Source organism: Poeciliopsis prolifica, unplaced genomic scaffold (genome assembly GCF_027474105.1).
Source record: "Poeciliopsis prolifica strain line A6 unplaced genomic scaffold, Auburn_PproV2 SCAFFOLD171, whole genome shotgun sequence".
Classification (NCBI taxonomy): Eukaryota; Metazoa; Chordata; class Actinopteri; order Cyprinodontiformes; family Poeciliidae; genus Poeciliopsis; species Poeciliopsis prolifica.
Genome location: NW_026562546.1, coordinates 284,459 through 298,513, shown reverse-complemented (window position 1 = coordinate 298,513; position 14,055 = coordinate 284,459). Strand labels below are relative to the sequence as shown.

At 40.9% G+C, this 14,055-nt stretch overlaps 1 long non-coding RNA gene and 2 pseudogenes across 1 annotated transcript; all 3 read left to right on the top strand.

The window, feature by feature from the left end:
• The first annotated feature begins 479 nt into the window (after nucleotides 1-479).
• LOC129356454 (kinesin heavy chain-like) lies at nucleotides 480-6,706 on the top strand (annotated as a pseudogene).
• Nucleotides 6,707-6,775: 69 nt separating this feature from the next.
• On the top strand, nucleotides 6,776-7,541 carry LOC129356438 (uncharacterized). Its single transcript, XR_008605404.1, has 4 exons — nucleotides 6,776-6,814; nucleotides 6,890-6,943; nucleotides 7,014-7,043; nucleotides 7,129-7,541. It is a non-coding gene; the product is annotated as an uncharacterized LOC129356438 (long non-coding RNA).
• Nucleotides 7,542-10,858: 3,317 nt separating this feature from the next.
• Nucleotides 10,859-14,055, top strand: part of LOC129356453 (NLR family CARD domain-containing protein 3-like) — a 58,018-nt pseudogene continuing 54,821 nt past the window's right edge.

Sequence of the window (14,055 nt, the reverse complement as noted above, 5' to 3'; positions counted from 1 at the left end):
TTTCAAACTAAATTTCCATCTATAGTAAAATAAAATATTACTTTATAAGTAGTTGTTCACTTTGTGTCTAAATTATTCTAATAATTAATCTCTATCTCTAATAACATACATGTATGAAATATATAAATTATTATTCACAGGATTAAGTTAATATAACTTGTCATTAGAAACTAGTGAAAAGTTTAAAAGTTTATTAGTTTTATGATGGTTGATTGAGTTCTTACTGCCCTCTGGTGGTGAACTGTCATAACTACAGACATTATTCATATAAATTGTTAAACCGGATGTTTGTTTTAATGTAAAATTTTATAACGTCAGATCAAAGTTAACTCCAAACAGTGAATCAAAATATGTCTGAATAACAAACTAGACAGAAATCTGTGATAATGACTCAGGATGTCTTTTAGTTTTCTCTAAACTCCACATTAATGGATATTAAACATAAATAATGCAGCATTATCAGGGCTGTAGTTCCCACTATGGGCACCAGAGGGCGTAAATACCCCGCTCTGAATATAGAGGTGAGTTTGAAGAGCTGCAGCTGGTTTTGGAAATCAGTGTTTTATCTGTCAGTGTGAACTAGAAGCATCTCCACAGAGTTGAAAACATCCCGCAGAGACTCTGAGCGGAGCTAACGATGCTAACTGACTAGCAGCGGCTTCAGAGGAGCTGTGGTTCTTAAAACTGGAGCTTCAGCTCAAACAGAGCTGAAACAAACTCTGGTTTAGGCGATAAGATGCTGAGCTTCCGGTCTGAAGGTAGGAAAATATTTATGAAAAGTTAAAATATCCTGCAAACAGTCAGAATAATGTTGATATTTTAGCTGCCGAGCCGCGAACTGAACTATTAATATCAGAGCAGGGCGGTTTCTGCCCTCTAGTGGACACAGATGATAATTACACCTACTTGATAAAGTTAGAGCGTTTACAAACTACATTCACTTCCGGTGAGTACTTTCACATTAAGAGCCATAGAAACGAGTTCCTCTGTTAGCTTTTATTTGAAATAAGACATTTTACTTCTGTTGTTTTTCTCTCTGAAACAATAAACTGTTATTCAAAAGCAGCAAATTAAATTTTACTCATCTCAAACTGAAATGATTATCAATTCATAAAAGTATTTAAATAACATTAACAACCAATCTCTGACCCGGTTCTATCTCTGACCCGGTTCTATCTCTGACCGGTTCCCTCTCTGACCTGGTTCCATCTCTGACCCGGTTTCATCTCTGACCCGGTTTCATCTCTGACCCGGTTCCCTCTCTGACCCGGTTCCATCTCTGACCCGGTTCCCTCTCTGACCCGGTTCCCTCTCTGACCCGGTTCTCTCTGACCCGGTTTCCTCTGACTCTCTTGCGTTCATGAAATCAGTTCCTTCATTCAGAGACTCAAACTGAAATGTTCTTTAGTGAAGAAGAAACTTCATCTGGTTCTGATGTTGAAGCTGCAGCTTGAATCCGTCTCAGGATTCGGATCAGAATCCAGTTCGTATCACCGATCAGCATCACTGTGGCTCCAGAACCTGGCCTATCTCTACCTGTGCAGGCCGGTTGAGGCCAAGAGGTCAGAGGGCAGAACCACAACTGGACCTGGTGCCGTCATGTCGATGTTTGTTAGATTTAATCTAAAAATTAAAGAATTTTTTAGATTAAATCTCTCTAATGTAGAATTAGATTTTGAGATTTAATTTATTTCTTTTTCTTGCTGCGAATCTCGTGAGTTCTGTGCTATAATTAGCTCGTTAGCTATCGATTAGCCACAAGCTAATGTTTTGCTGTTTTGTATTAAAGGTTGGATTGTCATGAAATTTTATAGTTTAAAGTTGAAAGGAAAAAAAAACAATCGGCGATACTTGTTTATGGGTCAGAATGCATGTTTCTACATGATGTTTGTAAGTGAATTAGAAATGTTTCTCGCTAATATTCTGCTAATATTGCACCTTTTCTTTGAAATGGTGATACTGATGAGGTATTTAATTTATTTCGCTGTAAGGAATTTAAGAGTGCTAAAAAATAAGATATTGATATCAATTCAGTGAATAGTATTTTTGTGATGTTTGTTGAGTTAAAAGACAAAAGTTATTTATCACAAGTACAAATAATTTTATCTACACGGAGAGGATAAAATTTCACTGAGGTGACTTAGAGTTGCATAAAACACTATAGTGAAAGATATTTCTGCTACATGCAGGTTGTTTTTTTTTTGTGTTGAGGAACAACACATGAAGAACAGCGAGCCAGGATCCACAAGATCAGATTCACATTGTGTCCACTACGATGCCAAAGAACCTTCTGTTCCACTAGATGGGTGGGATTGGGTTAGGGTTAGCTACAACATGACATTCAGATCTGAAAACTGAACTGAAACCGAATCAAAGGAAAAGAAACCCCTGAACTTGACTGACTTGACTTAGGACTCCTAGAGGAAAACATTGACTATTTTGTTCTGTTCGTGTTATTGCCAAAATGTGTAATAAATATGTGTTTTGTTCAACTCTTTGTTTCACTTTTTCCTCCTGAGATGAACCTAGTTTCTGATACGCTAATTGATCATAAAGATTTATAGTCACTGATTCCCTTGTCGTACGTGACTACCAGGTTAGTAGACCTTACATTTATGATTAGAGTAATAATAAATACAAAATGTTTAAATTCTCAGTAAGCAGTGACCAGACTCTAAATTTGTGTGTTCTCTCTGCAGGTTTCTTATTTTGAAATCTACCTGGGTAAAATCAGAGACCTGCTGGACGGTGAGTCTGTTCTCCCACTTCCACGTTCTGACCTTCAGGAATCCACATTTTACTGAGGATCTTTCTCAATTCTAGCACCAGCTGAGTTTTGAGATCTTTGTCTTGCTTTCAGTGTCGAAGACGAACCTCGCTGCATGAAGACAAGAACAGAGTGCCCTATGTGAAGGTCAGTAAGACGAGTTTCAACTTCTTCAATGAGGGTTAGATCTGGTTTGACACAAACATATTTTCGATGTTTTTATCTGTAAATGATGTTGTTCCAGCTGTAACGGCCTGCTCTCTGTTTCAGGGCTGCACTGAGCGCTTCGTGTCCAGTCCTGAGGAAGTGATGGACGTCATCGACGAGGGAAAGGCCAATCGGCACGTGGCAGTGACAAGTACGTAAACATATTTATTTATCACATTTATTCAATTATAACTTTTTACAAAAACAGAAAATATGTAGAACAAGTCTAAGACATGTTTTGTGCCTGCTGCAGATTTACCATTTTTTGTTTTATACTGAAGTCTAATTCTGCAATCATGAACTTTTTGATCTGTGTTTTGTTGCTGCATGCCTTTATTGATATCATTTAGACAAATAACACATTTTCTCTCAGTTTCAGCTGCTATACTGTGGATTTTCTGTGGCAAAATGAAATTTCACATCAAAAAGTACAAAAATAACCCTGAACTACCTACTGTTGGCCAGTAGGGTGCAGTAAGCCCGAGAGCATTTAAAATGCATTTGCAAAAAAATATTCGGTTAAAAATTATATTACCATAAAGATATCAAAAATCTTGTTCAAAAACATATTTTTGCTGGTAAAATATTTCCTGTTAGGGTTTATTTTTCCTACTAAATATCTTTATTATGTTGTTGGATGGAGTAAAATCAGACGATCTTTTGGGAAATTGAGTTTTTCTCACCAAAAAACACAATCTGGTAAAATGATTATATGTGCAACTGCTGCAGAAAATGGATTAAAACATTTGATTGACTTTTTTATCTTCTGTCATCATTGCCTATGTGGCGTTGGCTTATTTAAAAGGGACTTTCTTTACATAAAATGAGCAGAAGATGATTTATGAATGATATATTTTTTTAATGAATGATTTTTCTGTTTTCTGCTGCAGACATGAATGAGCACAGCTCTCGCAGCCACAGCATCTTTCTGATCAACATCAAGCAGGAAAACGTGGAAACGGAGAAGAAACTGTCAGGGAAGCTTTACCTGGTGGATCTGGCCGGCAGCGAGAAGGTCAGTCTGAGATTAATGAGGTCGCATTCCTCTGCTGAGCTGTGAGATTCATAAAGTCCGATTGTTTGACAGGTCAGCAAGACCGGAGCAGAGGGGGCGGTGCATCAACAAATCTCTGTCGGCGTTGGGGAACGTCATCTCGGCTCTGGCTGAGGGAACGGTGAGTTGGTTCTCCCTGAGGTTCTGATGGAGCGAGTTGGAGATGGTTGATCTGATCCCGGTTCCCCAGAAAACCCACGTGCCGTACAGAGACAGCAAGATGACCCGGATCCTGCAGGACTCCCTGGGAGGAAACTGCCGCACCACCATCATCATCTGCTGCTCGCCGTCCGTCTACAACGAGGCCGAGACCAAGTCCACGCTCATGTTTGGACAGAGGTACTCCTGGCTTCTTCTCTGGAGCGACAGCTAAAGGAAACACATTCAGGTTTTGGATCTCGGCTGCTTCTAGGAACAGTCAAACGCTGCGAAAAACTAAATGTTAATGTTATTTTGTTGTTGTTTTCTTTGGTTTACTAAAAACCTCCAGAATGTAACGTCACAAATTAGCAAACAGTTACCTAGCAACCCAAGCCGAGCTTCAGTATGTTTGATACAATGGCTGCTGGAAAAGACAAGAGTTTTGTGGTTGTCTTACCATCCAGAAACCATTCGCTGCATTCTTGTTGCTTGTGCTGGAGGCTCTTCTTGACTTGTTGTCTGGAGGCCGACAAATATCATTTCAGGGGCCTCAAATGGCCCTCAGGCCGCAGTTTGGACACCCCATCTGTAGATGTTGCTTTGAAGTAAAGTTGGGGAATTTAAAAGTGATGCTCCTTTTTTTTATTGTGTCCTCTCTCTGCAATGAATTGAGAGTGTAATCAGCTCCACATCATGATACTGCCACCACCATGCGTGTCAGATGTCATGTATGTTCGCCTGCAGTGTTTCAGATCTTTGGGTCGTGTGCAGGTGAAAGTTGATGTCAGTTCTGCAAACTAACTCAGGTGTTCAAAGTGAGGGACGCGGCCATTTACGGCCCGAGGACTGATTTAGTGCGGGACTCAAAGCACAAAAAGAAAAGAAATCAGGACAAAACTACAACTTTTAAATGAAAATCATGTTAGATGCATCACACAGTGATCATCTGTTTCTAGCTTTTGGTTCCCTTCTATTGTCATGGTATCTAGAACATGCACTCATTGTCTTTTACTCAAAACTTCACATCTATGAACTAAAATCTGCTTTTAGTTGCTGGATTCAAGCTTCCAGGACATTTTATTTTTATTAGCAAGAGTAGATAAATACTTTTTCAGTTTTTTTCAATTTACAAAAACCCTCTGAGTAATTTTACTTTTTAAATTTAAATATTTATGCTTTGTTTATTGTTGAGTATATTAAAAGAATCACAACAATTTTGTGATTTTATTTGTTAAAAATGTCATTTTTTTGGCTTTCAGTTATTTTTCCCAAATACATTTGAACCTCCTGATGTGCAGATGTTGTGATGGACTGATGGTGGCCATCTTGTCTGGTTCAGGGCGAAGACCATCAAGAAACACGGTGTGTGTGAACCTGGAGCTGACCGCAGAGGAGTGGAAGAAGAAATACGAGAAGGAGAAGAACAAGAGCCTGAAGAGCGCCATCCAGAGGCTGGAGGCTGAACTGAACCGCTGGAGGAACGGTACGTGGAAAACGTTACAATCTGCTGAGTCTGCATTGTGTCCCCATCCTCACTCTTCCTCATCCGCTGTTGGTTAGTAACCACAGAGACTCCTCCTCCTCCTCTGTAGCCATTGTTCTTTAAATCTTGCTGAGTTTGTTGCTGATGGAAAATGTTCCTAAGCATTAAATCAACATTCCCTCTACACACACACACACACACACACACACACACACACACACACACACACACACACACACACACACACACACACACACACACACACATATTCTAGCAGCTGCAGCCAGACCTGGACGGGTTTCTGGGTCTCTACGGCCTCATCATGACCGGCATGTTCATCAAGGAGAAGGTGGGTCCAAACCCAACAGAACCAGGCAGAACCAGGCAGAACATGTTTCCATGACGGGTCAAACCAGGAACACATTATTATTTAAGACCAAGATTATCATAATCAAGAAGACAGATCAGTAAACTTTACATTTTAATGACCATTTAGCTCTAGAACTGGAAAACATTTTAAATATCTAAAATCAATAAAACAAGTGAAATAAAATATCAAAACTATCCTTCAATAAAAAGCTGGTTGAGATTAAAACCTGTTTGTTTGGTAGAAAAAGGAAAACAATAAACAGTTTTCCTGAAACATTAAGTCATTTTTCTGCCTTTAACACATTCAGCAGTGAATACATGAGGATGATTGACAGCACTAAGCCCCTCCTCCTGGCTCTGATTGGTGGTTTTTGCTGCAGGTCGATATTTTCACAGTCGATCAGCTTCATAACAAACTGTCATCACAAACATATTTTATAAATTCGTTCTTTCAGACGGTTTGTGAGTTTTCAGAACTTATTCTGGACCTTCTGGTTCCAGTTCTTCAGAACCAAAGCGAAGGGCTCAGACGATGGAACCTACGCTGTGAGTCCCGTCGTCTCGTCGTGTCGCAGCTCAGATTTTCTCTTGAATTCGTCTTCATGTGTTTTTGTGTTCAGTCTCTCAGCAGAGCGACGGGCGACACCTACGAGCCGCTGATGACCGACCCGGAGCGAGGAGGGTGAGTCCAGATGTCGGTTCTGAAGGTTCTGGTTCTGTTCAGATGCTTCATCTTGTTTCTTCTCATTGTGTCTCTCAGAACCGCCGAGCGCCGGATGACTCCACCTACACGGTACCAGACGAACCGTCCAGACAGAACCGCAGTGACCTCTGGATGTTTATCTAACTGGTTCTGTTTGGGTTTCAGGGCCTGCAGAAACGATCAGAACCGACGTATAAAGAGCTTCCTGTGAGGAGAGAGGTGAGCGTCTGAAACGATGAGGTTCTGTCAGGTTCTGGAACCGGTTGCATTAAAACTCTTGTTTTTGCAGCGTCAGCGGAAGAACGAGCAGGTTTACCAGGTGAGTACCGACTGGACCGGACCGGACCGACCCGTCCAACATCTGCTCTGATCAGCTGATTGATTAACTGATGGGCTGCTTTCAGGGTCTGAGCTCGGTCACCAGAGACACCTACGACTCCCTGCAGATGCAGCCGCTTCCGGCCCGCTAACCGGGTCGGTTCTGAAGAATCCTGCAGATCAGCACCAAGTTTTACTCTGATTGGACCCGACGGCTCCTCAACATCTGGGAATTTAAGGCTTTTCCCACCAGATTTGGAGCTTTAAAATTCTGAAATATGACAGTTTTTTTATTTAGAGCTCATCAATGTGATCAATAGTTTTGATTAGTTTAAAGGGAAATCAATAATTCCACTCATTAATTAGCATTCGATGCCGAGAAGTTTCACTGTTGTGTAAATATTTGTATGAGGATGAGAAACAGGAGGAAACCTGCTCAATAGTTTCTGCTTCTAATGTCTGACTGTGTGAAGTCTGAAGAACCTGAAGTCAGTTTGAACTGGATGGAACACAAGAAGGACAATTTAAACACATTTAGTCAAATCAGAGATAAAATCAAATGAAAATATATTTAGGTTAACATTAATATGATGGACATTATGATCATTTAATTGTTATTCTGCTGTTTTTAATCATATTTCTTGTCTCCTATGACTCATTTTATTAACTTTTGTTGTTTTTTTATGTTTTCCGAGAATTTCTGCTGTTTTTAGAATGTTATTAAATGTAAAGCTTTTATCTGATGATTAAATGAGTCTTAAATAAACATCTGTTACTCATTTCTGCCTCCTGGTGGACAGAATGAAGGTTTGCAATAATAAAGATTTACCTATAATTTATTCAATTTTGCCAGTAGAATTAGTTACTTATTTAATTGGAAGATTGTTTCTCATAATTTGGGTAAATGTTATAAATGTTATCAGTGAAATAATCTGCATGATTCATCAATATTAAGAAATAATTGACTGAAAAGAAGCTCATGTGTTTTGCTGAAGTTATTAGTCACTGGCTCCCAGTGAGGGACCAGACCAAGAGCAGCAAGAGACCAACTAGAACTAGAAGTCAGGGTTTCCTCTGCTTCATCAGCCTGCCGGGCTGATACTGTTGTACCGTAGTGAGAAGGGGCGGAGCCTGAGGTGAGTCAGGAACAATAAGATCAGGAGAAACAGATTATTCACTTTTTATCAGTAAAACAATCAGAGGAGGGCTTCACAACCCTCCTCTGAATTATGACACTCAAAACTTTGTAATATTTTAACCCAAAAACGCAGCGGGCCGCTGATGGACGACCTTATGACCCCACCCTGAAGTGTTCCCAGGTAATTCCTGCATCAGGAATTTTGTGTTAAATGATATTTACTAGTTTGATTAACATTGATCTGAAACCTTCACCTTCCATTTATGACACATCAGAAAAGGTTCCTGCTGGACGGATCTTAATGTTTGGAGGTTGAACCTTTTTTTTTTCAGGCATGTTGGCAACGAGGAAACATTCCTGCACAGCAGAGACAGAAACTGATAAACATCTTCCAGTGAACGGCTGCAGCAACTTAAAACCTGTTTGTAACTCAGCAGGTTTTTAACTTTTGTTGAAAACGTTTGAGACAAACTAGTTGAACAACTTAAAGCCTCCATCTAAGAGAGGCCAAAGATTAAAGAAGTTTATGTTCAGTAGTGAAGGAGGATCAGGTGAGAATCATCATGGAAAGACAAAAGATAAAATGAAAAATAAAAAAGATTAGAAACTGAAAAAGTTGTGAAATCTTTGCCATTTAGGAAAATGTTAAACTTTAAAAAATGTTGTGAACTATGTTTCAGATTCTTTATTTATTATTATTATTATTATTATCATTATTATTATTATTATTATTATTATTTGACTTTTAAATGAACTTTCTGGCCAAAATTTAGCATAAGAGCTAAAAAGATAATTAAATGTGTAGCAGTTGAATGATGTTAGCTAATGCTAATGCTAATTAATGTCTATGGTGACCTTTGACCTTCCTGCCAGGGTTCTTGAATTATTCTGAAATGTTTGTAATTTATTAATCATTTGTTTTTATTTCTAAAAGTAAACAAAACTATTTTAAACAGGATCAGGAACTGAAGTCGGTCATGTAGTGAAAGACGACTGGATGGATCCGACTGACTGAAACTTTAACAACAAACATCCACAAGTTACTGGATGATAAAAACTATTTCCTCCTTTCTGGGTCTTTTTCTTCTGCCCAGATTATTGATTAATATCTGGATCAATACAGTGGAGATGCAGAGGAGATAATAATGTTCCTGTAAAGCTGATCACAGTCAAAAGACGTTTTTACACCAAGATTGAATCAAACTGACGGCTTTAAAACTTTTACACAGTAATGTTTCATTTTTAGATGTTGTTCATTATTATTTACCTTTAATCTTTTTACTAATCTACAGTCATGAAAACGTTTCCTCTGTTTTCTTCTCAGGTTATAAATAAATGTTCAACTGGTTGATGAAGAACTGGAGGCTGCAGAGCCGACAGGCTGGAAAACCATCAATCTGTCCAGATCTTCTGATCAGAACCAGAACCAGAACCAGGCACCAATAGAGAGCAAATCATTTAATTTACAAAAAACTAAATGAGCAAACTGAGGAAGGAGGAAACATTCCTGCACAGCAGAGACAGAAACTGGTAAACATCTTCCAGTGAACGGCTGCAGCAAGTTAAAACCTGTTTGTAACTCTGCAGGTTTTTAACTGTCGTTGGAAACGTTTGAGACAAACTATTTGAACAACTCAAAGCCTCCAGGCTAAAAGAGACAAAGGTTAAAGAAGTTTATGTTCAGTAGTGAAGGAGGATCAGGTGAGTTAGTAACACCATAAAAACACCAGGATAAAGTTGGTTCTGATCCGTTTGGATCACATTATGGCTTGTAACACCTGATCATTTTCAGCATTAAAACCTGTTTTTATAAAACCAAATCTCATTATTTCTCAGGGTTCTGGTCGGTCCTGAAACTGGTAAACGGACCTGGAGGATCACAGAGACAGAAATGATGAAACTCCAACAAAACTATGAGGAAACTGAAGGTCCTGACCTTTAACCTCCTCACAGCTCCATGGCTGAATGAGGAAACTGAAGGTCCCGCCTTTCCTCGGAACTGGATCAGAACCGGTTCAGCAGCGTCTGAATCAGCCAATCAGCAGTGGAGTTTCTTCCTGCGTGTCTCTGCTGGTTCCAGTAGAAACGGTGATCTGGAGTCAGAGGTGATCCGCTGCTGGGATCCGATGGACGACTCTCTGTTCTGAGAGGAAGATGATGATGATGATGATGATGATGATCCTCCTGCTCGGTAAGATCACCTTCCTCTCTGCTCCTCATCCTCTCCAGTCTCTGCAAGCTGCTGATCAGACTCAGAGCTTCTGGGTTCTGGTCCGTTCTTCTCTCTAAATGACCCCTGGTGACCTCATCTGGTTGATGGTTCTGGATCAGAACCTCAGGTTCTGGTTCCAGCGACTCGTCTCTCACCAGTCCTCCCAGTAGATCTCACTGGTTTATTGTTGCTGGTTGGATTCTGGTCTCTTCCATCCAACCAGTGGCTCCACTTTGCCGTTTCCTGTCTGGATTCAATTTCTCTGTTTTGGGTTCAGCAGCTGATCTGGTTCTGATGTTTTCTATCAGGTTGTAGTTCTGTGAGCTTCAGAACCACTGAGACCCATTCAGACCAGTAATCTGGACTTTAGCTCCCAGAAACCAGTGATGAATGTTTGAAGATGTTGAAGGTTCTGCGTTTCCTTCCTGCCTTCAGTTTTTCACATTCATGTTCATTTGAATCCAAGATGGCCGCCTGCTGGTTGTACTTATTTCTCCTGAATTCACCTCAGTCTCAGGTTGGTGGTCATAATGTTCTGCCGCTGATGCATGATGCTGGTCTGACCATTAAAGGAGAACCAGGTTCTGGTGGGTCCGGTTCTTCTCTGGTTTACTGGTTGATCTGGATGATATTCAGAATGAAATGATGAGTTTTTGGATCAAACAGCGATTCTTTAGAAATGTCCAGATTGTTGTTTGATCAACTAAATGCTTCAGTTTCACAGCAGAAAGTTACTGGAAGGTTTAAACTCTGTAACTAGAAAGAATCAGAACCAGAAACCCAGAAAAATAAGTCAGAAGAATTTTAGTTTTTTATAAAGTCACAGAAATAAAATCTGCCCAACAATCACAAGATACTAAAACAAAAATCTTTCTTATCAAATAGATAAAACAAGCTGAAAACTGACAGCAGGATTTCTGCTAATAAACAGCAACTCTGAAAACATTCATGCTTTTTCAGTTTCATCTGTTTCCATCTTTCAGTTTTAAATGTATTTATTTTAATGCACTTTTATCAGTTTTCTGACTTTTTGCTCAATGTGAGTTAATGTTACATAACAGATCAGAGTTCAGGATCACTGAGCCGTTTAGCAGACAGACTGAAATCTTTCATCTCTAGTGAAGAACTGATCATTATTTCTACACTAAACCCTCATCTTGTGTCCTCAGTTTCCCAGCACACTGGGAGGAGTGGTGGAGGTCAATGAGGGGGCGGAGTCTGTCCTGCTGCCCTGCATCTACTCTGGTTTTCCACCTATAGACCCGTCACTCATCTGGACTCGCAGTGACCTCAGTCCGAACTCCGTCCACCTGCGGAGAGAAAACGGCGACGATCTTCAGAACCAGAACCAGCGTTTCAGGAACCGGACCTCCATGAATCCTGACGCTCTGGACACTGGAAACTTCAGCCTGACTCTGAGGAAACCTGAGCAGATTGATGGAGGAAACTACACCTGCAGCATCTCTGATGGAAGAGAAGAACTGAACCTGAAACAGATTCACCTGAAGGTCAAAGGTCAGATAAACAAGCAGCACACCTTTGTTAAAGTTCTATGAATGAATGAATTTGTTCAAATGAGAAAATGAATAATAGATCATAGTGTCTGTAACCATGGAGACAGTGATGAGACTAAATCTGACATGAAAGCAGAAAATGATCCAAACTGTTTCTGATCATTTTCTTCTTTATTTCCTCTCAGCTGATCAGCAGGAGGTCGAGGTCACTGAGGGGTCAGATTCTGTCGTCCTGCCCTGCACAACATCGTCCCGCCTTCCTGAGGACACAGTAGTGGAGTGGACCCGCTCAGAACCAGAATTTATGATGGTTCACTCAAGCAGCAACCAGAAACCAGGACGGATTTTACCGCGACCGAACAGAGATGGACCAAGATTTCCTGAGGACCGGAGACGTCGGCCTGACCCTGAGGAATCCCACACACAGAGACGCTGGACGCTACGTCTGCACCGTCTACAGAGACCAGGACGTCCTGAGACACACGCTGGTTCTGAAATATGTACAGAAAGGTCAGAGCATCAGGTCAGAGCTGCTGGTAAAGGTCAAAGGTCAGAGTGAGGTCAATCTTTCTCTGTTTTCCACAGAACCCTTTCCATCCTGGGCCACAGCTCTGCTGGTTCTGGTTCTCATCGTCTCTGCAGGATTTTTATATCATTTTAAAGGTTATTTCCTGCCAGGTGAGTCTGAATGTTTCTGACCCAGAATGTGAGAGACATCATGTGACCTGTCCTCGGGGTCAGAGGTCAACAGTTTGTTCCTGTCATCAGTTCAGATCTTTGAGTTCATTCATGTTCAGATCAAATGCAGCATCAGAAACATGAACAGAACCAGCAGCTGCTGCTTCTCTACAGTCTGTCAGTGTTTCTGCTGTTTTTCACTTTTCTGGAAGTTTGTTCCAGATTTTTGGTGCATAGAAGCTGAAAGCTGCTTCTCCATGGTTCTGGTTCTGGATGCAGAGCAGAACCAGAACCAGCAGGTTGATGCAGCAGCTGCAGATCTTTAATCGTTCAGTGATTTATAAACTAGCAGCAGGTTTAAAGTCTCTTCCTGTCAGTGAAGGACTGTGGAAGTGGGCGGAGTTTGGATGTTTCATTAGTTACTGATAAAGTTAAATAAAGTAAAGAGAGAAACTAAACACAACAGAATTCACCACTTTAAAGTAAAACTCAGCTTCTTCTGGGCAAAATGAGCAAACAGAAAATGTCTAAAGCAGTGGGGCCCAAAGTGGCCTGAGGGCCCAAACCTGCATGTTTCAGTCTCAGGTTTAATCCAACTGGATCCAATGAGGCTCATTAGGAGAACATTGACCTGCTGAACAGGTTGTTGGTACCAGGAGAGAATAAAACCTGCAGGATGCAACCGGCCCTCCAGGACCCACTTGGGGCCCGACTGGTCTAAAGTTATAAATACAAACATTATTCTCTGAAACACAAATAGACTGATGGTCATAATTACACTTAAACTACCAACAAACTCAACTTCAACTGATCTGCACTGATTCCTGAACTAAACATCACTCACTAAATGGCTGCGGCACCTAGTGGCCAAGATAGAAACTACAAGGGAGGAAGGAAGGAAGGGTCTCTCTCTCTCACTCTCTCTCTGTCTCTCTCTCATCTTGTCCTCTGTGTCTCTCAGCTCCACAGGTGCAGGTGGATTCAGGGGTTAAATCTGTCGTGCTGCCCTGCAGAACCAACATTTACCTGCCAGGTGGCGCCAGAGTGGAGTGGAGAGACGGAGAGAAGAAGACGGTCCATGTGTATCCGAGCGGTTCTGATGATCCTGAAGAACAGAACCTGACCAGCAAACCAGGATGGGTGACGACCCACTGAAGACTAAAGACCTCAGTCTGACTCTGGACCGCCCCTCAGTGGCAGACAGCGGGATCTACACCTGCAGAGTCAGGAAACGAGTCACCCTGCTGATGAAACGGGTTCATCTGCAGGTCAAAGGTCAGTGGTGTAAATGTTGGATTTTTCCAATCAGATGATTGGTGGTGATCAATAGCGATTATTATAAGGTGAAAGGTCAATGTGATGAGTGAGGAAGAGGAGGAACCAGATCAGGAGGTTTGATTTATCAGTCAAAAATCACAGAGAAAAGAAAACTGGTTGATTTTTAGCTCTTTGCTCAGGTTGATGACATCAG